Below are 26838 nucleotides of genomic sequence, written 5' to 3'. Positions count from 1 at the left end.
GCCTGTAGTTCAGTGCCTCCTGTCTATCCCCCTTCTTGTATATTGGGACTACGTTTGCCGCCTTCCAAATTTCTGGCAGTTCACCTGTTACTAGTGATTTGTTATACACCATGGAGAGTTGCAGGCACAGTGCTTCTGCTCCTTCCTTCAGTATCCATGGTGATATTCCATCCGGGCCTATAGCCTTTGTCACATCCAACTCTAGCAAAAGCTTCCTTACATCCCCACTGGTAATGTCAAATTCCTCTAGTGGTGCCTGGTTAATTATTCCTACTCTTGTCTCTGGTACTCACCTATTTGTGCTTGCGGGGGTTAAGCTTTGGCTCTTTGTGTACTCACCTAGTTGTGTTTGCGGGGTTTGAGCTCTGGCTCTTTGGTCCCGCCTCTCAACCCTGGTCCTTTGGTCCCTGTGTGTGTTTACTAGTTGTGTTTTTACGGGGGTTGAGCTTTGCTCTTTCGGCCCGCCTCTCAACTGTCAATCAACTGTTTACTAACTACTTTTTTTTTTTTTCCACACCACACACACCCCCAGGAAGCAGCCCGTGACAGCTGACTAACTCCCAGGTACCTATTTACTGCTAGGTAACAGGGGCATTCAGGGTGAAAGAAACTTTGCCCATTTGTTTCTGCCTCGTGCGGGAATCGAACCCGCGCCACAGAATTACGAATCCTGCGCGCTATCCACCAGGCTACGAGGCCCCTATGTGTGTGTGTGTGTGTGTGTGTGTGTGTGTGTGTGTGTGTGTGTGTTCTTACACATTTTAGACCTTTTGAGCTGCAGGGTCGTGATTCAGCTCTTAGACCCTGCCTGTCCAGCCGCTGGTTGTCTGATGCAGCGACTCATAAATTTCTCCAATCATATATATTTTTTAAATTATGGATGAAGATAGTTCATCATCCACAATTTAAACTTCCTTGTCAATTGCATTTTTTGTTCCTAGTATCCTTATGGTAAAAAGTACATTCTCACATCCCTATGCCTCATCTGTCAACCTTCCATCTATGCCTTCTTTTTCTACTGGTATTTGTTGTGAGCATCTCCGCTATTTTCCACCCAGTCTATTCCCCTGAGTATATGATGTCTTGGTCATGCCTGCTCTCTTCTCTTTCTAGCGTCGTAACATCCGGCTCTTACAACTAATCCTCGTTCCCAGTCCCACGTAATTCTTGGCCGAGTCTCGATACAACTCTTCCTACCTTTTCAAGTTTACTTGTGTTTTTTTTAGGTGGGAGCTGGTGATAGGGCTGCACACTCCAGGGCTCGTCTCATGTAGTTTGTGGAGCGTTCTGAATGCCTCCTTATTGTGGTTCCTGTAGGCCGTTTTTCATGCTGGTTTTGAGTATGCTGCCGACGATATCCTATTTATTTATATGTAACTCTGGGGTAAGAACTGATGTTTATCTATTCTTAGGTCTTCTCCTTTAGTTATTTCTTTAATTATGTATAATCTTGTTGGCCGCCTATCCCCTTTTGCTTGACCTTACATTGCTGACTTTGAATTTCAGTAGTAATTTCTAAAATTCTGCAGATTGTCTAGTTCATATAGAAGTATTCTAGGTTCTTCAACTCTCCAGACTTCTCTTGTTCATTTTGCATCATATCAAACACAAACATAAAGTCCCAATCACACTAGGTACAACCCGTTCTCGCACTTGCTTATAGTCAATATTGGCTTATTTAATAAGTGCATATGTGACATACTAATTTATTGTAAATATTTTAGTTTACCTTGAAAAGCTTCATAGAAAACACCGACCTTACCTAACCTTCTTAGTATGTTAAGATACGCATCTTATTGCTTCTTAATTACAATTATTACTTAACCTATACCGTTGATAGGTTAAGTAATAATTGTAAATAAGAAGCAATAAGATGCTTATCTTAACATACTAAGAAGGTTAGGTGAGGTCGGTGTTTTCTATGAAGCTTTTCAAGGTAAACTAAAATATTCAATCAATTAGTATGTCACATATGCACTTATTAAATAAGCCAATATTGACAGTAAGCAAGTGCGAGAACGGGTTGCTTGGTTAGGTGATGAGGTACAGTGTAGATCCTAGGGCCGGCCCTAGGGGGACTACGGGTGTTACATAACACTAACATGATTAAAAATTCTTAATTTTTTTTTATTAAAACGAAGAGTAAAGAGTGATATGACTGAAATATATAAAAGGATGAAACGGCACAACAAAAGGTCTATAAAAAGGTTTAATTATATTAACATAAATTCTTGCAAATCATTGAATATTAATTCGATAAGTTTAAATTCAGTTAAACCTGGGTAAATACAAGTTTGGAAATAGGATTGTAGATTTATGAAGCAAATTAGCAGGTAACATAATAGTCGTGGGATTGGTGAAGTGTGTTTTGCTCTCACTCAAAACCTATTAAGCTGATTGCTATTCAGGTGTGGATCAGTTAAGTTCTTTGTGAACCAGCTGATGTTCGTCCGTTGAACCTTTGCGGTCTTTTGTGGAATTTAAACAGTAAACTCTTTTTCTCTACATATTGGTAGAATAACCCAATTGCTTTAATATTTGCATGAGGTGTAAACAATAATTATTGCAATATATAACACTAAAACACATCTTCGAATTAAACTTGTATAATTAATTACATGTGATCCCACTAGTTACTCACAAATTACACCGGTCTACACCTAAAGTGCTTCTGAAACAAGTAAAGTCAATCTTGACTAATTCTGGGTCACTGAGAACGGAAATGATGTTTCAATTTGTTGATTAGTTCTAATTTTCCTCCAAGAAGAGTCTTAAAAGATGTTTTGCTGCAAAATGGGAATGTTTTGCCATCAATTGTGTTGGGTTAAGCATCCCATATGAGGGAAACATAACACGATGGAGCTTTTGCTTCGTGTTGTCATAAAGGAGAGCTGGCAAGGATGGTATCTGAGCCGGACTATTACAGATGAGCCAAGAGCCTACAAGCAGGAGTGACCCCAGGAGTGGCGGTGACTAGTGCCTCACCCCGGCGTGCCCGTGGCTTCATTACCACTTTCGAGTTCCCGGTGTGTCCGCCCCAGCCTTTTCCAAGGCGGGAAGGGAGTTTCGCGTCAGTGGCCGCCCACACAAAAATGTGTATACTCTTTTCAGTTTAATAACATCAATTTTCGTGTTACGTCGTTCATTTTGGTATTAAATTGTTCGCAATAGAATTCTCTAAAGGACAACATGTATGTAAGGTCAAACAGCCCGGCGTGCAACCCGCAGCAAATCCAAAAATCGCCCAAGTGTTACCCTTGAGTGTCATACACAACTTGCCTTTACTCTGTTCAGTTTTCCCACCTCAATTTTAATGCTATGTTGTACATTCAGGTATCAAATTGTTCGCAATCTAAAGGCGCGCATTATAAAACTAGTCCCATAATGATCGGGTACAACATGGAATTTTAACAAATATTTTAATTTTGGACGGCATATGCGTTTTCGCCGGACATCCGCAGAGATATTCGTGGACGTCAAATTCGTCCCTGGAGGACGAGTGTTAGCTGCCTCACTAGGCGGGCTACGAAAATCTCAGCGCCAATTTAATCAAGAAGCGACCCTTCAACCCACCAAGTTTCTGCATATTTTGCAATCCGTTGGGAGGGTATTCTCTGTTCTTGTTTGCATGTTGTAGTTACGAAGATCCGATAAATGTTCCTAGCTCGCAGTGGCGAGAAATGAGAAGGAAAGAAGGTAGGGGAGGGGAAGAAGACAAGAGACAATCCATAGTCCCCCCACAAGAGTGCGTGTCCCCCGTGGCGCAGTGGTAAAGCACTCGCCCGGCACTTCCCGAGCGCTTTGGCCTGGGTTCTTATTCTGGCCGCGGAGGATTGACGGCATGCCCATCCTTAACTGTAGCCTCTGTTCACCCAGCAGTGAATAGGTACCTGGTTGTTAAACGATTTGGTGGATCGTATTCCAGGGGAAAATTGGGATAAAGGACCTGCCCGAAACGCTATGAGTGTTAGTGACTTTACAAGAATGTAAGAACTTTTGTAAATATTAATAAAAAAAGTAAAGAGCAGTAAGAGAAGAGAGGCAAAACTCTCTTTGCAGAAGGCGCCTCCCTCTAAGAGAGTGGCGGAGGTGGCGGTGTCGGGAGCATTGTTGTAACTGTCTGCCAGGTGTCACATCCCAGCCCATATTTTTGTAAAAGGTATTTCAGGGGAAAACATTTCTCTGCCGCGGAGAACTGGTGTGAGGGAGTGTTGTAAAAGTTGTTTAGAAGGGGAAGGGAGTTGACGGCGTGACTTCCAGATCCACAGCTGGTGCACAGATAAGGTGATGACAATGTGTAGTTAGACGTGCGGGACCAAGTTGTTTGCAACGTGACAACCACATTTATTCGGTCATTCGCCTTGGCTATGGGTCTATACTAGAGGGGGGGGGGGGGGGGGGAGGTCATATTAGCTCTGTTCTATTAAAATTTGATGGCGGTATATCTATGTTGAGTTGGGTCCATAGGGTGTTGTCTCTTCTTGTTGAGCTTGTTATCCGTCACTGCGGACTCGTCCTCATGACTTGTGGTGTATATGAACTTTAATTATACTTATCTTGATGACCCGGGGAGCATGTGACCTCTGACAGTCCTGATGACCCGGGGAGCATGTGACCTCTGACAGTCCTGATGACCCGGGGAGCATGTGACCTCTGACAGTCCTGATGACCCGGGGAGCATGTGACCTCTGACAGTCCTGATGACCCAGGGAGCATGTGACCTCTGACAGTCCTGATGACCCAGGGAGCATGTGACCTCTGACAGTCCTGATGATCCGGGGAGCATGTGACCTCTGACAGTCCTGATGACCCAGGGAGCATGTGACCTCTGACAGTCCTGATGACCCGGGGAGCATGTGACCTCTGACAGTCCTGATGACCCGGGGAGCATGTGACCTCTGACAGTCCTGATGACCCTGGGAGCATGTGACCTCTGACAGTCCTGATGACCCGGGGAGCATGTGACTACCTATTGTCGTCTGGGTAATCCTGTTAGTGTATGACCTGCGACTCGTGTCGCCTTGATGAGCCTGGTAGTGTGTGATCATTGTATGTTGTGGCCATAATTGTTTGGCTCAAGAGAAGGGTGCTGGCAGCTTATCCCTGCTGTCATACCGGTCAATACTCAGGTGGAGTAAATTCACTTGACGGAAACTTAAACAAAGGATCTGTGCAAGCTGAGCGTCGCATTTCACTAATTGAACTCGTATTGTTTACACTTCTCAGAACTACCTATCTAATCTTTTATGTTTATCTGATATATGTATTGTGGACACTTTCACTCACTTCCGGTCGTTGTGGTGGTGAAAGTTGAAAGAAAATGGCAGGTCACTTGTGTCGTTGAAGAAAGAACGTACAATCTTTTCGTGGCGCAGCGGTAACACATTCGTCCCACGCTTCGCGACGAAATAGGCTGAGGTTCGTATCTAGGCCCGGAAGCATTAACTAGGTGTCACTCCTTAACTGTAGCCTCTGTTCACCCAGCAGTGAATGGGTCTCTGGTTGTTAAACGATTGGCTGGTCGTCTTCCAGGGGAAACTAGCGAGTAACACTTGCCATAAGTTATGGGAAGGGAAAGTTGTCAGCCTGCTTACAGGAGTCGGATGTCATCGGTTCCTGTACCCACCTGTGTGTACAGAAATAATTGAAAATGAGCACTAAGAGACGCTTGTAAAGAAACACGTGTCAATGATGTTAGGTCTTATATGTGGCATAGACCGAGCGTCTCCTTCAAGAGACTTTTTCACAACCCGAATTTCTTACACATTTACTTAAGGGGGAAATGGAGACATTTTATGTTAATTTTAACTGAAATGCACCTGACGTGTAAATCCAGTGAAAGAGCGATTGTATTGTATTATATCGTGAGCCTAGAAGCCTTTATATCCTTAACATACCTGGATTGTACCTGGATGGTCTGGGAGTTCCTTCACTCCCAAAGCCCGACCCGTGGCCAGGCTCGACTTGAGAGAGCTGGACACCATAGATTCGTGTACTTAAAACTGGTTTAGATAGTTAACCTACCATTTTTGTGAGATGTATACAAGAGTTGTTACATAATAATACCATGTCCCTTGATGGGCGGTACGGACGGATAGCAAAGTTGGTGATCTTTGTGATCACACTTCACTGACAGACTTGCAGGCCATCTAGAGCAGCCTCACGCCCGCCCCAGGCACCACCACAGCTAAACAAGGACACGTGTATCATGGTCACGTGACGTGATAGACCGGCACGACTCTGTGCAACATTGCGTGCGTGTGAGTACTCCCCTAGTTGTGCTTGCGGGGGTTGAGCTCTGGCTCTTTGGTCCCGCCTCTCAACTGTCAATCAACTTGTGTATAGATTCCTGAGCCTACTGGGCTCTATCATATATACATGTGAAACTGTGTATGGAGTCAGCCTCCACCACATCACTTCCTAAAGCATTCTATTTGTTAACCACTCTGACACTAAAACAAATTTTATAATATCTCTGTGGGTCATTTAGGCACTCAATTTCCACCTGTGTCCTCTAGTGCGTGTGCCTCTTGTGTTAAATAGTCTGTCTTTATCTACCCTATCAATTCCTTTGAAAACTGATAGAAAACTATTCAGCTCCCGTTCCAGTGAATGTGGGTGAAGAAAAATAATGAATAAAAAACTTCATTGGAGATTAGCGTCGCCTGGTGTGTGATGTTACAGGTTAGAGGTGTACAAGTTGTGGTCCCACAGTTTATATTACTGTTTTACAGTATAGTGGTGTGTATGTTCTAGTGTTACAGGTCCATGGTTGCACTTTTACAGGCAAATATATGCTGTAGTCTTAAAAATTAGTGGTCTATGTTGAAGGTTAGTGGTATATTATATATATATATATATATATATATATATATATATATATATATATATATATATATAAATATATATATATATATATATATATATATATATATATATATATATATATATATATATATATATATATAAACGGATTCTTTACGTATATGGTGAACTGTTACAGTTTAGTGGTGCATGTGATAGTCTTAGGTGGCTATACTTCATGACACACTGGTGCAGGATTGGGTGCATCAGTTCAGATGTTTACAATAATAACAGTCGCTGAGGTGGACACCACAGACACAACAGCGAAATATAAATCAAGTAATAAACAAAAGTTTCATGTTGGTTATATCCTACTGAACATTGGGTTAAGCGTAACACTTACACATCACTGAACTACCAATATACAGAATACATATATTAACTGGCAGTTAAGTTGTGTACTTATACATTATTCATAAGGATAAGAATTAAAAGGCATTTGTATTCCTAAAGTGAAAGTTCTTGTATCGGGGAAGTAGTGGAGACGAGTTTTAGTTTTTTTTTATTGCATTGGGATGGTAGTCAGCATGGTAATGCTTGCTCGCTGTCCCCTTTCCCGCCGCACTGGCTTGTTATCTGTATGGGCCACACAAGTCGCGGCCACAAGCGGCCAATACTTGCCACTACACACGCTTACACTGGCTCCTTTGTGTTGTGCTCGCTTACACTCCTGCTTCAGTGGTGTGGCCACTGTCCTTCACTGTTGTGTGGTCACTGTCCTTCACTGTGGTGTGGACACTGTCCTTCACTGTGATGTGGCCAATGTCCTTCACTGTTGTGTGGCCACACTCCTTCACTGTGGTGTGGTCACACTCCTTCACTGTGGTGTGGCCACTGTCCTTCACTGTTGTGTGGCCACACTCCTTCACTGTGGTGTGGCCACACTCCTTCACTCTGGTGTGGCCACACTCCTTCACTGTGGTGTGGCCACACTCCACTGTTGTGTGGCCACTGTCCTTCACTGTTGTGTGGCCACACTCCTTCACTGTGGTGTGGCCACACTCCTTCACTCTGGTGTGGCCACACTCCTTCACTGTGGTGTGGCCACACTCCACTGTTGTGTGGCCACTGTCCTTCACTGTTGTGTGGCCACACTCCTTCACTGTGGTGTGGCCACACTCCACTGTTGTGTGGCCACTGTCCTTCACTGTTGTGTGGCCACACTCCTTCACTGTTGTGTGGCCACACTCCACTGTGGTGTGGCCACACTCCTTCACTGTTGTGTGGCCACACTCCTTCACTGTGGTGTGGCCACTCTCCTTCACTGTGGTGTGGCCACTCTCCTTCACTGTGGTGTGGCCACTCTCCTTCACTGTGGTATGGTCGCTTACACTCCTGCTTCAGCGTTGTGGTTGCTTACAATCCTGTTATCGTGTGTTGTGGTGACTGGTGGGAGCGTCCGTGTGCTGTGCTCGCTTGCGCCATTGTTTCAACAGAATAATGTCACTGCTGTTACCCCGTGTCAGCATGTCTTTCACTGTTACACACACCCATCACGTGCACTGTTTACCTTGAGTAATTCAGTAACTCTGAACATCACTGTTTTCTTCAGGGCTACAGCGCCACATCAGTGTCATGACACTGTGCTTAGAAGGCGTTTCAAAACAAGAATTACGGCTTTTGTTACGTTCGGGCGAGTTTCTCCGTGGTTCACTGCGCAGTCTGAGTAGGTGAACCCAAGCCATCTGCATATAGAGAGCCTCGGATGGCAGCCCCTAAACCTGCTTACGTCGGCCAGGAAAAAGTTGGCGGCGCAGTAGGTATTGGATGTCCGGGGAAATACTACACACACTAATGGGCTCCGTGCTGGGAAGTCGGCGATAAGGTATGGTGCGTGTTGACGACACTTGTGTACTTACCTAACAGTACACCTGTGTACTTACCTAACAGTACACCTGTGTACTTACCCAATAGTACACCTGTGTACTTATCTACGAGTGACTATTGGGAAGCGAGGTCTAGCTCTATATGCCCCGCCGACTACCCTTGTTCTAACCGACGAGTTACAATTTACACTTCCTGACATTCAAATTGTTTGCCGAAACTGGCTTTTAAAAGTTGTGGATGGAGGTGGCTTCTTTGGCTTCTTCTTCCAGTGTATTTTACTTGCTGACCGCCCGTTTAATACACAAGTATTTCCCTACATTCTTTCAACTCACTCGCGGTTTTAGCTTAAATTTATCTCCTGTCCGACTTTCTTTCAATTTAAAGACGTTGTCGTTGTCTATTGTCCTTGATATCTTGAATGTTGTTATCATAATTCCCTCTGTTTCCTCTGGCCTCTAGGGATGAGATTTAGTTTCCTTGCACACATTGCACACCTTGCACACATTGCACACCTTGCACACATTGCACACCTTGCACACATTGCACATCTTGCACACCGTGCACACATTGCACACCTTGCACACATTGCACACCTTGCACACCTTGCACACATTGCACACCTTGCACACATTGCACATCTTGCACACCGTGCACACATTGCACACATTGCACACCTTGCACACATTGCACACCTTGCACACATTGCACATCTTGCACACCGTGCACACATTGCACACATTGCAGAAAGTTTCAAAAATGAAAATTCCTGACGGTTACAGCTTGTTATTATTGACCAAATTGATGAAGATGAAAGAATTCGTTTAACAATTTCGTTTTCAGTGTTAAAAGTGACGTTCCATCTGTCTGGTAACGTTAACATACACAACTGCCTTATATGGGCAGCAGAAAATCCGCATGAATTAATTAAAGACAAAGGCGACTGTCCCAAGAACACTGAAGACTACTGTTTACCTCCATGAATGTTGTGCTCGTGCTCAGCTGGAGCACACGCGGTGCTCACCCAGTGAGCTGATACACTGATAAACACTCCGTCGTCGCCACACATTATAATATAAAAAAACTAGAAATACGACTAAAATAAAACAACTAGGCTAACGAATTCAATAGACATTAAATAAACAAATGTATTAATAAATTTGTCAATAAATGAAAGTGGCGCCGGTGGGGCTGGTCCCCGGGAAGAGGCGGGCCGCCTCAACACTCAGGCGCCAACACATATATGCTACATATTGAAACATGCAGATAAATACTGTTTTAGATCAAATGGACCGACAAATTGTACTTGTATTAATACTACACAAGTGCAACAGTAGATAACAAGTAATGTAATACAAGAGCTTGTCATTACTCACAAAACATCACACACCTGGCAAATCTCGGTTTGGCGCTCCCCCCCCCCACAAGCATTCGAGACAAACAACAGTAAACAAATGCAATATTTCGTAAACAAACGAACTTGTGATCACTGCAATAAATACTTAAAAGACGCAAACAACGGGAATTACATGTTACATATACAAGAAAAGATTGGACTCGTCTTGCAGAGAAGTGAGCAGCACCAGGAGCCGGGAGCCGGGAGCCAGGAGCCGGGAGCCAGGAGCCGGGAGCCGGGAGCCGGGAGCCAGGAGCCGGGAGCCAGGAGCCGGGAGCCACACTTCCGCCACGCACCAACCATCTGCCACCTTGGGTGACATTACAACAACAATTAGATACCAAGACTCATGACCGAAAATTATCACTCGGTGAAAGCCTAGCAGCCATCTTGAGATGATTTCGGGACTTAGTGTCCCCGCGGCCCGGTCCTCGACCAAGCCTCCACCCCCAGGAAGCAACCCGTGACAGCTAACTCCCAGGTACCTATTTACTGCTAGGTAACAGGGGAATCAGGGTGAAAGAAACTCTGCCTATCATTTCTCGCCGGCGCCCGGGATCGAACCACAGGATCACGCGTCCAGTGTTCTGTCCGCTCAGCCGCCGGTCCCATGAGGGAAGAGCGGGAACAGATAGTACTGGTGCAGGAGCTGAGGCTGTCGACAGGAAGCAAACTGCAGTACAACGTCACGAATTGTAAAAAAAAATTGATTCGTAACGCCCGGATAAATATGGCACTATAGACAGGAAAGCGTAATACAGACAGCACTGACAGCTCGATACGTACAGACATTACAACAAACATCGACAGAGAGAAAGACCAGAAAGACAGACATGCAAATTCTATGCAAAGGGCATTTGCAGACATGGATATTCTACAAAGAGAAAGGGATCAGAACGCAGTTACCCTCATCCCAGAAAATGTTTAAATCTACTCAAGAAGGGAAAATGTCGTTCGGGATTAACATGCAGGTGTTTCCATCCCGACGTGTGCCAAACCTCGCTCACGTCAACGCTCCAGGAAAGAAACTGTTGATTTCAGCTGCCCAGACTTTGACGTGAAAGGCACAGAACGATACACAAAGAGTGCCAAATGGGAAAATGCCTTAGAAGAAAAGTTAAATAATTTTTCTGATCCAGAAGAAAAAGGTTTCAAAACGTGGAACAGTAGGAAGAGAAGGGGAATTATCAGGGAAAGCGTTAAGCCATTACGACTAAATAACATTTGGAAGGGGTCAGGATAAGGATTTGGGATGGGACGGGGGGAAGGAATGGTGCCCAACCACTTCGACGGTCGGGGACTGAATGCCGACCCGCATGATGGGGGACCATCGCTCTACCGTCCAGCCCAAGTGGTTGGACAAAGAGAGTGTATGGTATTGGGTATGTATTTATGGCAGCTCGTATGGCATGGTATAGTATGGGAGTGCATTGCGATCATCTCAAAGCTCTCCAAATGTACTCAATAGAAAGGAGACGAGAGAGATATCAAATAACATACACGTGGAAGATACTGGAGGAACACGTCCCAAATCTACACAGTAAAATAACAACGTACTGGAGTGAAGGATATGGAAGAAAATGCAGAAGAGAACCAGTAAAGAGCAGAGGTGCCATAGGCACAATCAGAGAACACCATAATATTTCTAGATGTGATAGGGTAAATAGGTCACATGGAGGAGTGGGTCTATATATTAGGGAAGACCTTGGATGCTCGGAGCTCCTTAACTCTACAAATAAAGTGGTAGAATTACTGGGAGTAAAAATAGAGAAAATAATCCTAGTTATTATTCTAATATACGAACCGCCAGATGTAACGAGTGAGATACTTACAGAACAGATAAACAAAATAGAGAATAACCTCGATAATCTGACAAACCCAATACCAGACATAATCTTCCTCAGAGACCTCAACTTACCCAGTTTAAGGAGGAGAATAGTAAACAATAATATTATACCACGAAATTAATCTGGAAGTAACAGTAGCAAGTCAAAAACTACTTAGATTCTATATAGAATAACGGGAGCTGTGCTGGACACACTAGGTATATATTGACACCTTAATGACGCACTGAAGGGGACAGGGATACCGGACAACTAAGGGCACTAGGTCAAAGGAGGCGAGCAGAAAGGTAGGTCCAGTACCACGTCGGCAGGTACCATTAATACACAACGGGACGACAATTTGAAAACATTTCTATAATCACTTTAGGAATACAATCCCTAACTATATTTCCCTAATCGAAGGGAAGTGAATTGAATGATATAAGGTGATGGGTAGAAGAGAACCGTATTTCCACAGTGATTTCCACTTGGCCTTAAGGTGCTTGATGTTCCTCCCCGTAGAATGTTGGATCATACTTCAGTACACCCCCCACAGTCTTCCCTGTTAAGGTGCTTGATGTTCCTCCCCGTAGAATGTTGGATCATACTTCAGTACACCCCCCACAGTCTTCCCTGTTAAGGTGCTTGATGTTCCTCCCCGTAGAATGTTGGATCATACTTCAGTACACCCCCCACAGTCTTCCCTGTTAAGGTGCTTGATGTTCCTCCCCGTAGAATGTTGGATCATACTTCAGTACACCCCCCACAGTCTTCCCTGTTAAGGTGCTTGATGTTCCTCCCCGTAGAATGTTGGATCATGCTTCAGTACACCCCCCACAGTCTTCCCTGTTAAGGTGCTTGATGTTCCTCCCCGTAGAATGTTGGATCATACTTCAGTACACCCCCCACAGTCTTCCCTGTTAAGGTGCTTGATGTTCCTCCCCGTAGAATGTTGGATCATACTTCAGTACACCCCCCACAGTCTTCCCTGTTAAGGTGCTTGATGTTCCTCCCCGTAGAATGTTGGATCATACTTCAGTACACCCCCCACAGTCTTCCCTGTTAAGGTGCTTGATGTTCCTCCCCGTAGAATGTTGGATCATACTTCAGTACACCCCCCACAGTCTTCCCTGTCTGAGCTTCATCTTATATACAGTTGTTAGGGGCATGTGAGATCCTCGGCCTCTAGTGACGTGGAAGTAGTAATCCTCATGGGTTATTATGGCAGCATCATAACTGACAACCTCGTGACTTCCTTCACTGTTATCCCGAGTTCACCTGCCTCCCTCCTCCCCTTTGGTTAGCGCCTGAGGTGTGAGCTTCCACTGTGTACACAGCCGGCTGGTAAGCGACCAACCGTTCCAACTGTTGCTGTTCTTCTGGTGCGTTGTGTACTGCTCTCTTGTTACAATGCCCATGCACTCAGCTCCGGGTTCAGACTCATGGAATTCAATATTTATAAAGAAATGCAAAGTGCCAGTAGTACAGGCACTCAGTATAGTGTGGAGGAAGAGCTTGGACACGGGGGGAGGTACCAGATGTGCTTAAATCTCCAAAGTGTCACAAAGGAAGGAGCAAAGTATGGTTAATAATTACAGACCAGTTGCACTAACGTCCCACATAATATGTTTTGTGAGAGTGATCAGGAATCAGGTCTTCAGGTTTATGAAGACTAATGATCTCCACAAGCCAAGTCAACGTGGATTTATGACGGGAAGATCGTGCCTTTCGCAGCTACTCAACCACTGTGACTAAATCATTGATGTATTAGAGGAGAAACAGAATGCGAATGTGCATACACGGACTTTTCAAAGGCATTTGATATTTGCAAAGGCATGCATTGAGCGATAGCCCATAAAATGAGGTCAGCACAAGAAGTCCCGGAATCCCATCCCAGCGCAAGGTGGGGCGTCGTCTCACTGGGGGTGAAGGTAACTTAAGGTGAAAGCACTAAGCCATTACAGGTGAAAGCACTAAGCCATTACAACTTTATAACGCTGGGAAAAAGTCACAATAAGGATTTGGGATGGGACCGGGGAGGGAAGGGGGGAAGAGAGAATGGTGCCCAACCACCTGGATGGTCGGGGATTGAGCGCCGACCTGCGAGAAGCCAGTCGTTCTACCGTCCAGAAGCGCGTTGGTGTCCATATGAAAAGTTCCCTTGTCGTTGGATGGGGCCCTATTCTGTAACCTCGATTCCCGGACATCACGCTTCTGGATTCCTTATTATAGGGCAACATGAAGGCCAGAATGCATGCCATGCCAGGCTACATCACAGAATTGAAACACTGGATTAAAGAGTCATTAACTTCCACCTGACCGGCCATGTTACGTAGTGTGAAGGGACACCATCTGTGACCGTCATGTGGTGTGTGCGACTAACGGGGTTCACGAGCAGGTTAACAAAGTTATGGCTAAGATATACCTACTGACCTCTGCCAGTCTACTTAATAACAAATAGAATGTATTTAACTGTCCTATTAATTATCGCAAACCGTTTCAAGATAGTATCAATAACAATGATTTTATAAAGACTTATAACGGGGGTGAGAAATGTGTAAAGATCCCATACACACCAGAACGAGCGCAGGCGTACTGAACACAACTTCTAGAGTCACTGAAGGGGAAATAGGAGAATGATTCAGGTGAGGAGGGGAGCCAGACTCTAAACAGTGAAACTGAGAAGAGCGCTCAATGTGGAATGGAAAAAAGTAGCCCCGCTGATTGACATGTAAGAGGCGGGACCCGTGTGTAACGCTCACCCGCCACTGGAACAGATGAGTGCTGGGAGGGCGGCGGGCAAATGGAAGGGGTGGCCACACTGGTAATGAAAGAGCGCTACAGATAGGCAGGACGGGTAATATGGAGGTGGGGAGCTCCAGTACGTGTAGGGAGGACCAGGGCTGGGGCAGGGCAGCATGGTTAGTGGTGATGCCAGGTGGACCAGAGGGGAGACACAACCTGCGGGGGAACATGAGAGGGGACACAACCTGCGGGGAACATGAGAGGGGACACAACCTGCGGGGGAACATGAGAGGGGACACAACCTGCGGGGGAACATGAGAGGGGAGACACAACCTGCGGGGGGAACATGAGAGGGGAGACACAACCTGCGGGGGAACATGAGAGGGGAGACACAACCTGCGGGGGAACATGAGAGGGGAGACACAACCTGCGGGGGAACATGAGAGGGGAGACAACCTGCGGGGGAACATGAGAGGGGACACAACCTGCAGGGGAACATGAGAGGGGACACAACCTGCGGGGGAACATGAGAGGGGACACAACCTGCGGGGGAACATGAGAGGGGAGACACGACCTGCGGGGGAACATGAGAGGGGAGACACGACCTGCGGGGGAACATGAGAGGGGAGACACGACCTGCGGGGGAACATGAGAGGGGAGACACAACCTGCGGGGGGAACATGAGAGGGGAGACACAACCTGCGGGGGAACATGAGAGGGGAGACACGACCTGCGGGGGAACATGAGGGGGGAGACAACCTGCGGGGGAACATGAGAGGGGAGACACAACCTGCGGGGGAACATGAGAGGGGAGACACGACCTGTGGGGGAACATGAGAGGGGAGACAACCTGTGGGGGAACATGAGAGGGGAGACACAACCTGCGGGGGAACATGAGAGGGGAGACACAACCTGCGGGGGGAACATGAGAGGGGAGACACGACCTGCGGGGGAACATGAGGGGGGACACAACCTGCGGGGGGAACATGAGAGGGGAGACACAACCTGCGGGGGAACATGAGAGGGGGGACACAACCTGCGGGGGGAACATGAGAGGGGAGACACAACCTGCGGGGGAACATGAGAGGGGAGACACAACCTGCGGGGGGAACATGAGAGGGGAGACACAACCTGCGGGGGAACATGAGAGGGGAGACACAACCTGCGGGGGGAACATGAGAGGGGAGACACAACCTGCGGGGGGAACATGAGAGGGGAGACACAACCTGCGGGGGAACATGAGAGGGGAGACACAACCTGCGGGGGGAACATGAGAGGGGAGACACAACCTGCGGGGGGAACATGAGAGGGGAGACAACCTGCGGGGGAACATGAGAGGGGAGACAACCTGCGGGGGAACATGAGAGGGGAGACACGACCTGCGGGGGAACATGAGAGGGGAGTATACCTTGAGCTGGTCTCGGGGCTTAGCGTCCCTGCGGCCCGGTCATCGCATAGGCCGCTTCGTTGTTAGACTGGTCAACCAGGCTGTTGGACGCAGCTGCTCGCAGCCTGACGTATGAGTCACAGCCTGGTTGACCAGGTATCCTTTGGATGTGTTTATCAAGTTCTCTCTTGAACACTGTGAGGGGTCGGCCAGTTATGTCCCTTATGTGTAGTGGAAGCGTGTTGAACAGTCTCGGGCCTCTGATGTTGATAGTTCTCTCTTGAACACTGTGAGGGGTCGGCCAGTTATGTCCCTTATGTGTAGTGGAAGCGTGTTGAACAGTCTCGGGCCTCTGATGTTGATAGTTCTCTCTCAGAGTACCTGTTGCACCTCTGCTTTTCAGCGGGAGTATTCTGCACATCCTGCCATGCCTTCTGGTCTCATGTGGTGTTATTTCTGTGTGCAGGTTTGGGACCAGCCCTTCTACTATTTTCCACGTGTAAATTATTATGTATCTCTCCCGCCTGCGCTCAAGAGAATACAAATTTTGTCACTTTAGTCGGTCCCAGTAGTTTAGATGTTTTACTGAGTGGAGTCTAGCAGTAAAGGATCTCTGCACGCTCTCCAGGTCACCAATTTCTCTAACTCAGAAAAGGGGCGGCCATTGTGCAGCAGTACTCCACTCTAGAGAGCTCTAGCGTCTTGAAGAGTATCATCACTGGTATAGCATCTTTAGTTTGAAAAGTCTTTGTTATCCAACCTGTCATTTTTCTTGCAGTTGTGACGGCTACTTTATTGTGTGCTTTAAAGGTAAGGTCTTCCGACATGAGTTCACCATAATCCTTTACATTGCCTTTTTAGTTCAATGTTATGATTTGACTGAGTTTTGTACGTGGTTTCTGCTTTTATATTTTATTTTTTTCCGTAGCGCATGAGCTGGAACTTATCCTCGTTAAACACCATATTAATTTCTGTATCCGATTGAAAGACCTGATTTACATATGATTGGCGGTTTGCCGTGTCCTCTACGTTGTCTACTCTCATAAAAATCCTAGTGTCATCTGCAAAGGATGATACAGTGCTATAGGTTGTGTTCTTGTCTATGTCCGATATGAGGATGAGAAAAGTACTGGAGAAGGCACAGTACCCTGGGGGACTGAGCTCTTCACGGCTGATGGACCGGATTTTATTTTGTTGACTATTACACATTTGGTTCTATTAGTTAAGAAATAGTATATCCATTTGCTTATTTTTCCGGTAATTCCTTTTGAACGCATTTTGTGTGCAATAACACCATCGTCATATTTGTCGAAGGCTTTTGCGAAATCTGTGTAAATTACATCAGTGTTTTGTTTGACTTCCAAGGCATCTAATGCCATGTCATAATGGTCCAGCAACTGCGACAGGCAAGAGCGCCCTGTTCTGAAACCATGTTGTCCGGGGTTATAGAGATGCTGTGATTCCATGTATTTTGTGATCTTACTTCTTAGCACTCTCTCAAAGATTTTTATGATGTGTGATGTTAGTGTTATCGGTCTAAAATTTTTTGCCTCTGCCTTATTTCCTCCTTTATGGAGTGGTGCTGTTTTTAGTAGTTTTTTTGGGGAGAGACAACTTGCGGGGGAAACATGAGAGGGGAGACACAAGCTGCAGAGGGACATGAGAGGGGAATATAAGCAATTCTGTCGTTATAGTTAAGGTGATGGGGTGGTGCGTGGTGAGGGGAGAGGGGAGAGGAGAGGTGAGGGGAGAGTGGGAGGGGAGAGACGGAGGGATAGAGAGGAGCAGCACAAGCCACGAGGGTTACATAACAGGGCCCGAGGCTGTATCTGATGAAATAACACGCGAGTTATGTAAAGTGGCGCTGTAATACTGGCAGGGGCGAGGTGCTGCTATGGCCTCCACACTCCCACCTGCTGGGTTATGTGGCGAGGCAGTGTAGGGGAGGGCTCTGCTGGGTTATGTGGCGAGGCAGTGTAGGGGAGGGCTCTGCTGGGTTATGTGGCGAGGCAGTGTAGGGGAGGGCTCTGCTGGGTTATGTGGCGAGGGGCGAGGCAGTGTAGGGGAGGCTGAGATTGTAGTGCAAGTGAGAATAGCGTCTTCCTAAGAGGAAGTGTCAACGCGACTCAAGGTAAACGCCTCAGGTGATATTACCCAACAAGTGCAACAAACTCCACAATGCGTCCCAGCTGGGGAAATATAGCACGTCTTTAATGAACTCATTTAGTTCTCAAGGATTCACCTAGTGTTGTTGGGGGTTGACATGTTGGGGAAAACCTCCCGTCTTTCAATCCTTTCAACAATCTGTTCGTGGTCACAGACGTGACATCTATATAGTATTATGTATATAAAAACCCGCTCCGATGCGAATGGAACTTTGTGTGAAAATTTCAAAGCAATCAGTGAAGAACTTTCGGAGATTAGCGATTTTGTGTCGTACCTAGTAGCCAGAACGCACTTCTCGACCTACTATGCAAGGCCCGATTTGCCTAATAGGCCGAGTAATTCTTTTTTTTTAAATATTGTTTCCAATTGGTTCATTTGAAATATTATTATTATATTATATTACGAACATAAATTATTGACTTAGTTATGTTAGTTTAGGTTAGATTAAGATAGGTTAAGTTAGGGAGGGTTGATACCTGGTTGATGGGGTATACTACTCCCCAAGTCCGGCACGAGGCCAGACTTGACTTGTGAGAGTTTGGTCCACCAGGCTGTTGCTCGGAGCGGCCCGCAGGCCCACATACCCACCACAGCCCGGTTGGTCCGGCACTCCTTGAAGGAAACAATCTAGTTTCCTCTTGAAGATGTCCACGGTTGTTCCTGTAATATTTCTGATGTTCGCTGGTAGGACGTTGAACAACCGTGGACCTCTGATGTTCATACAGTGTTCTCTGATTGTGTCCATGGCACCTCTGCTCTTCACTTTTTTCTATTCTGCATTTTCTTCCATATCGTTCACTCCAGTACGTTGTTATTTTACTGTGCAGATTTGGGACCTGACCCTCCAGTATTTTCCATGTGTATATTATTTGGTATCTCTCTCGTCTCCTCTCTAGTGAGTACATTTGGAGAGCTTTGAGACGATCCCAATAATTTAGGTGCTTTATCTCGTCTATGCGTGCCGTATATGTTCTCTGTATTCCCTCTATTTCAGCAATCTCTCCTGCTCTGAAGGGGGAAGTGAGTAAGTAAGTGGGTTGGTTAGGTTCGGTTATATATCTACGTTAGTTTTAACTCAAATTAAAAAAACTTAACTCATACATAATGAAATATATAGCTTTATCATTTCATAAGAAAAAAAATCGAAAAATATATAAATTCAGGAAAACTTGGCTTACTAGGCAAATCGGGCCTTGCATAGTAGGCTGAGAAGTGCGTTCTGGCTACTAGGTACGACATATATATATATATATATATATATATATATATATATATATATATATATATATATATATATATATATATATGTCGTACCTAGTAGCCAGAACTCACTTTTTGGCCTACTATTCAAGGCCCGATTTGCCTAATAAGCCAAGTTTTCCTGAATTAATATATTTTTTCTAATTTTTTTCTTATGAAATGATAAAGCTACCCATTTCATTATGTATGAGGTCAATTTTTTTTTATTGGAGTTAAAATTAACGTAGATATATGACCGAACCTAACCAACCCTACCTAACCTAACCTAACCTATCTTTATAGGTTAGGTTTGGTTAGGTAGCCGAAAAAGTTAGGTTAGGTTAGGTTAGGTAGGTTAGGTAGTCGAAAAACAATTAATTCATGAAAACTTGGCTTATTAGGCAAATCGGGCCTTGAATAGTAGGCCAAAAAGTGAGTTCTGGCTACTAGGTACGACATATATATATATATATATATATATATATATATATATATATATATATATATATATATATATATATATATATATATATATATATATTATATATATATAAAAAATATATAAATATTTTAAACCTAGAAGATTATTATAATATATTTTTCACCCTCCACCACCACGTACCACCCTCCACCACCACGTACCACCCTCCACCACCACGTACCACACTCCACCACGTACCACCCTCCACCACCACGTACCACACTCCACCACCACGTACCACCCTCCACCACCACATACCACACTCCACCATCCCGTACCACACTCCACCACGTACCACCCTCCACCATCACGTACCACACTCCACCACCACGTACCACACTCCACCACCACCACGTACCACACTCCACCATCACGTACCACACTCCACCACCACCACGTACCACCCTCCACCACCACGTACCACCCTCCACCACGTACCACCCTCCACCACCACGTACCACACTCCCCCACCACGTACCACCCTCCACCATCACGTACCACCCTCCACCACCACGTACCACCCTCCACCACCACATACCACCCTCCACCACCACGCACCACACTCCACCACCACGTACCACACTCCACCACCACGTACCACACTCCACCACCACGTACCACACTCCACCACCACGTGCCACATTCCACCACCACATACCACCACCACGTACCACACTCCACCACCACCACCACGTACCACACTCCACCACCACCACGTACCACCCTCCACCACCACGTACCACCCTCCACCACGTACCACCCTCCACCACCACGTACCACACTCCCCCACCACGTGCCACCCTCCACCATCACGTACCACCCTCCACCACCACGTACCACCCTCCACCACCACGTACCACCCTCCACCACCACGCACCACTCTCCACCACCACGTACCACACTCCACCACCACGTACCACACTCCACCACCACGTACCACACTCCACCACCACGAGCCACATTCCACCACCACATACCACCACCACGTACCACACTCCACCACCACCACCACGTACCACACTCCACCACCACCACGTACCACCCTCCACCACCACGTACCACCCTCCACCACCACGTACCACACTCCCCCACCACGTACCACCCTCCACCATCTCGTACCACCCTCCACCACCACGTACCACCCTCCACCACCACGTACCACCCTCCACCACCACGCACCACACTCCACCACCACGTACCACCCTCCACCACCACGTACCACACTCCACCACCACGTACCACCCTCCACCACCACGTACCACACTCCACCACCACGTACCACACTCCACCACCACGTACCACCCTCCACCACCACGTACCACCCTCCACCACCACGTACCACACTATACCACCACGTACCACCCTCCACCACCACGTACCACCCTCCACCACCACGTACCACACTCCTCCACCACGTACCACCCTCCACCACCACGTACCACACTCCACCACCACCACGTACCACCCTCCACCACCACGTACCACCCTCCACCACCACCATCACGTACCGCACTCCACCACCACGTACCACACTCCACCACGTACCACCCTTCACCACCACGTACCATCCTCCAATCACGTACCGCACTCCACCACCACCACGTACCACACTCCACCACCACCACGTACCACACTCCACCACCACGTACCACCCTTCACCACCACGTACCACCCTCCATCACCACGTACCACCCTCGATCACCACGTACCACCCTCCATCACCACGTACCACCCACCACCACCACGTACCACCCTCCACCACCACGTACCACCCTCCACCACCACGTACCACCCACCACCACCTCGTACCACCCTCCACGTACCACCCTCCACCACCACCACCACGTACCACCCTTCACCACCACGTACCACCCTTCACCACCACGTACCACCCTCCACCACCACGTACCACCCTTCACCACCACGTACCATCCTCCACCAATCACGTACCGCACTCCACCACCACCACGTACCACACTCCACCACCACCACGTACCACACTCCACCACCACGTACCACCCTCCACCACCACGTACCACCCTCCACCACCACGTACCACCCTCCACCACCACGTACAACACTCCACCACCACGTACAACACTCCACCACCACGTACAACACTCCACCACTACGTACCACACTCCACCACGTACCACCCTCCACCACCACGTACCACACTCCACCACCACGTACCACACTCCACCACCACGTACCACACTCCACCACCACGTACCACACTCCACCACCACGTACCACACTCCACCACCACGTACCACACTGGAGACTGGAAACACTGTGAAGTGCCTAATACCAAGAGTATACTATGCAGGAGCGGCGTACTCTCTGGTGCTGGTGAAGGCACCAGCACGGGCTCACCACACTCTCACAGCCTCAGAAGAGAGAGAGGCACCAGAGGAGGAGACAGTATCAGTATGTTACGAACCCGGATCCGACGTCCGAGCACGGAGCAGTGACGACCGCGCCATCTGTGGGTCAGCTCCCGAAACCCCCTCCAAACGGACGACGACACCTGGCGAGGACGACGTGTACTAGCTACGAGAGCCTCTTTCCAGTCCTATTCAGCACTCAACACCGCCGCTGCTGACCTCTGGTGAGGTGGTGCTCAGACTACAACGCCATCTATGAAGTGGATGTGTCGGGCGTTTGTGTCTGAGCCTGTAAGTGAGGTGTTTTAGAGTCCCAGTTATTGATGACGTGTCTGCTTACAGAGTCGACCTGGGACTGCTGTGATGGGAGTTGAGTCAGTCTACCCGAGGCAGCCGTCTCCATACCTTGTACTTTGCTGCAGCAGTTGTGAAGTCGTCCCCCCGGAAGAACACTGTGGTGTGTTACCCTGCCAGTGGAGTGGCAGTAAAAGGATTACCCGGGACCGACTGCTGGAGACGATTATCCACTGGGGTATTGAGGACAGGAGAGTGATTTGTGGTATCACACGAGGCTCCTGTCTAGGGCGTTACCCTTATATCGTTCGTGGAGTGGCCTGACCAGCGTTGCGGGTCCGGAACCTGCCAGCAGACCTGCTGGATTTGTGGTTGACGGCCTCCACGACGGTGCCCCCAGTGGACCTGTGTTTTGGCTGACCTGTGGCCAGGGTAGGCTCAGCTTCTCAGAGGATTCGTTGTGAGGCCACGAAGAAGCACCGAGGACTTAGCATCAAGAGCTTGGATCCAGAGTCTTCAGGAGAAGACGTTTGTGTACCATGTTAATACCCCTCCCCCCGTGTAATCATTTTATATATTATTTATTGGTGGTGGGCAATATATTATATTAAGTTTTTGCCTTTATTTCCCTTCCCCTTTAAGTTACTTGCGTCACGGATCACATCCCTTGAAAGCCACTACTGGCTTGGGGTCGGATATAACTTCCTCTAACAACATCAGAGTAAGAACCCCGTTGCGTCCCGAGAGGGCCGTAACACAGTACAACAACATTCTGAGGTGAATACACTAGATAACAACAGCCACTTTTAATTAGAAGACGGTTGGACAAGAGGTCATTCGTGGAAGCTGGGAGCGCACCCGAGTCGAAGACATATAAAGAAATATTGGTAGTTAAGACCACAAACACAGCTAAACAAAGGCAGATACATCACAGCATTTGACCGTCATAACAGTTACAACAAAACGCAACAATTATAGCAAGGCACGAAACGCCTGACGCTATTTTGCCGTAGTAACCTTTAGATAAATACTTTTAGGTAGGAACACAAGCACAACACCATCACTACAACCTCAACACCCCTCCCCTCTCCTCCCTCTCCATCCCACCCCTCCCCTCCCCTCCCTCCCTCTCCTTCCCTTCCCCTCCCAGTGGGGGATTGCACCTGAGTGTGAGAGGCGGGATGGGAGACCTGGCTGGGAGACAGACCCCACTAAGGGGGAACTGGCCGAGGGAGAGGCCTTCCCCTCTGACCAGGGGGGAACGGGTGAGGGTAGCAGGCCAGAGTCGCGCCAGTACACGCCTCCATAATGTAGTTACCTCGCCCCAGTCTGGCCGGCCTCCACGCCACACCTCCAGGCGTTCCCTCAGGCGCTACCATGGCTGCCTCAGGTGGCACAAGGGAACTATCAGGAAAAAGCTTCATGACATTACGACTATATAGCCCATGGAAGGGATCAGAATATGGATTTGGGGTGTGAGGGGGGAAAGGAATGGTGCCCAATCACTTTGACGGTCGGGGATTGAACGCCGACCTGCATGAAGCGAGACCGTCGCTCTACCGAAAAACGGTCCAGCCCAACTGGTTGAGCAAGACGGAAGGGCTGGTAGAACGGTTGCATGTTTTAGATTATTTGTTAAAACCATCTAGACTTGTATCCGACATTTGAATAGCATTTTGTGACATCCTGGTAAAACTAAAATCTTCAAGATCTATATGTAAAACATCCCAATTGGTAATACTGGGTAATATGTCGAGTCCAGCAACCAGGAGGCCTGGTCGGGGACCGGGCCGCGGGGACGTTGAGCCCAGAAATCATGGCAAGGTAGCCACAAGGAATGACCCCTCGACGACAACAAAGGCTTATCCTGGCCACAAAAGACAATGGCTCTCCTCCACATGTGTAAGATGAAGTTAAAAAGCCTTTATGGTCCTAAGGGGGCATATTCAGGTTAAATAAAAGTTGTTCAATTTGCTTATAAATTTATTTATGAAATGGTTATAGAAAGGGCTGCAACTGGTCCAAGTTTCACCATCACACCCTAAACGGAAAAGGAGAAAAAAAATACACAACGTATTATGCAACGAATTTTCAACATTTTCAAATAATCTCAGGGAACATATGTGTCAACTAAAATCCTTTCTATAACACTCAGATACTGAATTTAGCATATAATAAAGGATTGCAGTGAGCAGTTTTATCAAAAACGTGTTTAGTGCAATAATATAATTATTCAAAGTTACCCTTCCAAAAATATGCAATATATGATGTTTATAAATTTTTATAAAATCAACAAATGGACTTTGGACTAAAATGTCTACTAGAGTCTGTAGAAGCACAAACGCTACATATAAGGTGAAATTTGCATGTAAATTGATTAATAAATGAAAGCTCTGAAGTACTTTGAAGGTGTAAATTACTTTCCAGAGTAAAATAAAGATCCAAGTTCGGCCACCTGTAGCTGAGCTTGACGTCGACAGATTTCGTTCATAATTGGCACCCTTGCAGATAGGCATCCATTGAGCAAGGTGTGCAAGTTTCATGCAAATCCCTTGATAACAAACGAAAAAAAACATTGACAAAAAAAAAAAAAAAAAAAAAAAATTACATATATATATATTGCACATTCATATTACAATTATTACAAGAGTTTGTGCTTCTACAGCACATAGTAGACATTTTAGTTGACACATGTGTTCCCTGAGATTATTTGAGAATGTTGAACATTCGTTGCATAATACGTTGTGTATTTTTTTTCTCCTTTTCTGTTTAGGGTGTGATGATGAAACTTTGACCAGTTGCAGCCCTTTCTATAACCATTTCATACATAAATTTATAAGCAAATTGAACAAATTATTTAACCTGAATATGCCCCCTAAGTTGTGTGGCAGCTGTTGCTGTTTTTAGACTGACTGTAACACTGAGGTGGCTGGCTGGCTTGGTCAGGTGGCTGGCTGGCTGGCTTGGTCAGGTTGATGGCTGGCTGGCTTGGTCAGGTGGCTGGCTGGCTGGCTGGCTTGGTCAGGTGGCTGGCTGGCTGGCTTGGTCAGGTTGATGGCTGGCTGGCTTGGTCAGGTTGATGGCTGGCTGGCTTGGTCAGGTTGATGGCTGGCTGGCGTGGTCAGGTGGCTGGCTTGGTCAGGTGGCTGGCTGGCTGGCTTGGTCAGGTGGCTGGCTGGCTGGCTTGGTCAGGTGGCTGGCTGACTGGCTTGGTCAATGTGAAAGGTAGCGGCGCACCTTCCCTCATAAGAGCTCTTAGGTAGAGTCCAGAGTGCTCCCACTCTCAACCACCGACCTCACTCCTCCTGGTTCATCACTGATGAATAGTATTATGGAGAATTCATTCTCCCTTTCCCTTATCACACCCATTTCTCATTCTCCCTCTCTCCTCTTCCTCCTCCTACCTCCTCTCCCTATTTTACTCTTTTCATTTATCAAACCCCCTCATCATCCACTTAATTTATTAAATATTAAAGATTTCCTTTATTGATTTGATTTCATTAAAAACATAAAAGACAAGACGGAATTATATAAACATTTAAATCTTAACTTTGTCAGTGTTTCCACATATGATAGAGTAGCCTTAGATAACACTGATCAACATCACATAAAACTACTACTAGTTTGAGGAGCTGTTCACTTGAGACAGTTAAGCAAGTCCCAGCTGTGTCTGGGTACAAGTGACAGGATGAACAACCCAGCGGGTTTTCTTCCTATTGGGGAGTGTTGTACATGCTGCTATGGTGGTGTGTCCACTCACAGGATGAGTGGCGCTGCCCAATACTGTCACTATGGTGGTGTGTCCACTCACAGAATGAGTGACGCTGCTCAATACTGTCACTATAGCGGTGTGTTCACTCACAGGATGAGTGGCGCTGCCCAATACTGTCACTATGGCGGTGTGTCCACCCACAGGATGAGTGGTGCTGCCCAATACTGTCATTATTGGGGTGTGTCCACTCACAGGATGAGTGACGCTGCCCAATATTGTCACTATGGCGGTGTGTCCACCCACAGGATGAGTGGCGCTGCCCAATACTGTCACTATGGTGGTGTGTCCACTCACAGGATGAGTGGCGCTGCCCAATACTTTCACTATGGCGGTGTGTCCACTCACAGGATGAGTGGCGCTGCCCAATACTGTCACTATGGCGATGTGTCCACTCACAGGATGAGTGACGCTGCCCAATACTGTCACTATGGCGGTGTGTCCACTCACAGGATGAGTGGCA

General features: G+C 47.0%; 1 protein-coding gene and 1 long non-coding RNA gene across 2 annotated transcripts in view; both read left to right on the top strand.

The window, feature by feature from the left end:
* Positions 1-23222, top strand: part of LOC138367587 (uncharacterized) — a 59516-nt gene extending 36294 nt beyond the window's left edge. The window contains exon 2 of the long non-coding RNA XR_011229376.1: positions 22655-23222. This is a non-coding gene — a long non-coding RNA (uncharacterized lncRNA). The remainder of the gene's footprint in view (positions 1-22654) is intronic.
* LOC123757528 (uncharacterized) overlaps positions 1-26838 on the top strand; it is a 236833-nt gene that overhangs the window by 58117 nt on the left and 151878 nt on the right. The window lies entirely within an intron of this gene.

This window comes from Procambarus clarkii, chromosome 22, assembly GCF_040958095.1.
Source record: "Procambarus clarkii isolate CNS0578487 chromosome 22, FALCON_Pclarkii_2.0, whole genome shotgun sequence".
Classification (NCBI taxonomy): Eukaryota; Metazoa; Arthropoda; class Malacostraca; order Decapoda; family Cambaridae; genus Procambarus; species Procambarus clarkii.
This window is presented reverse-complemented; position numbering and strand designations above follow the sequence as displayed.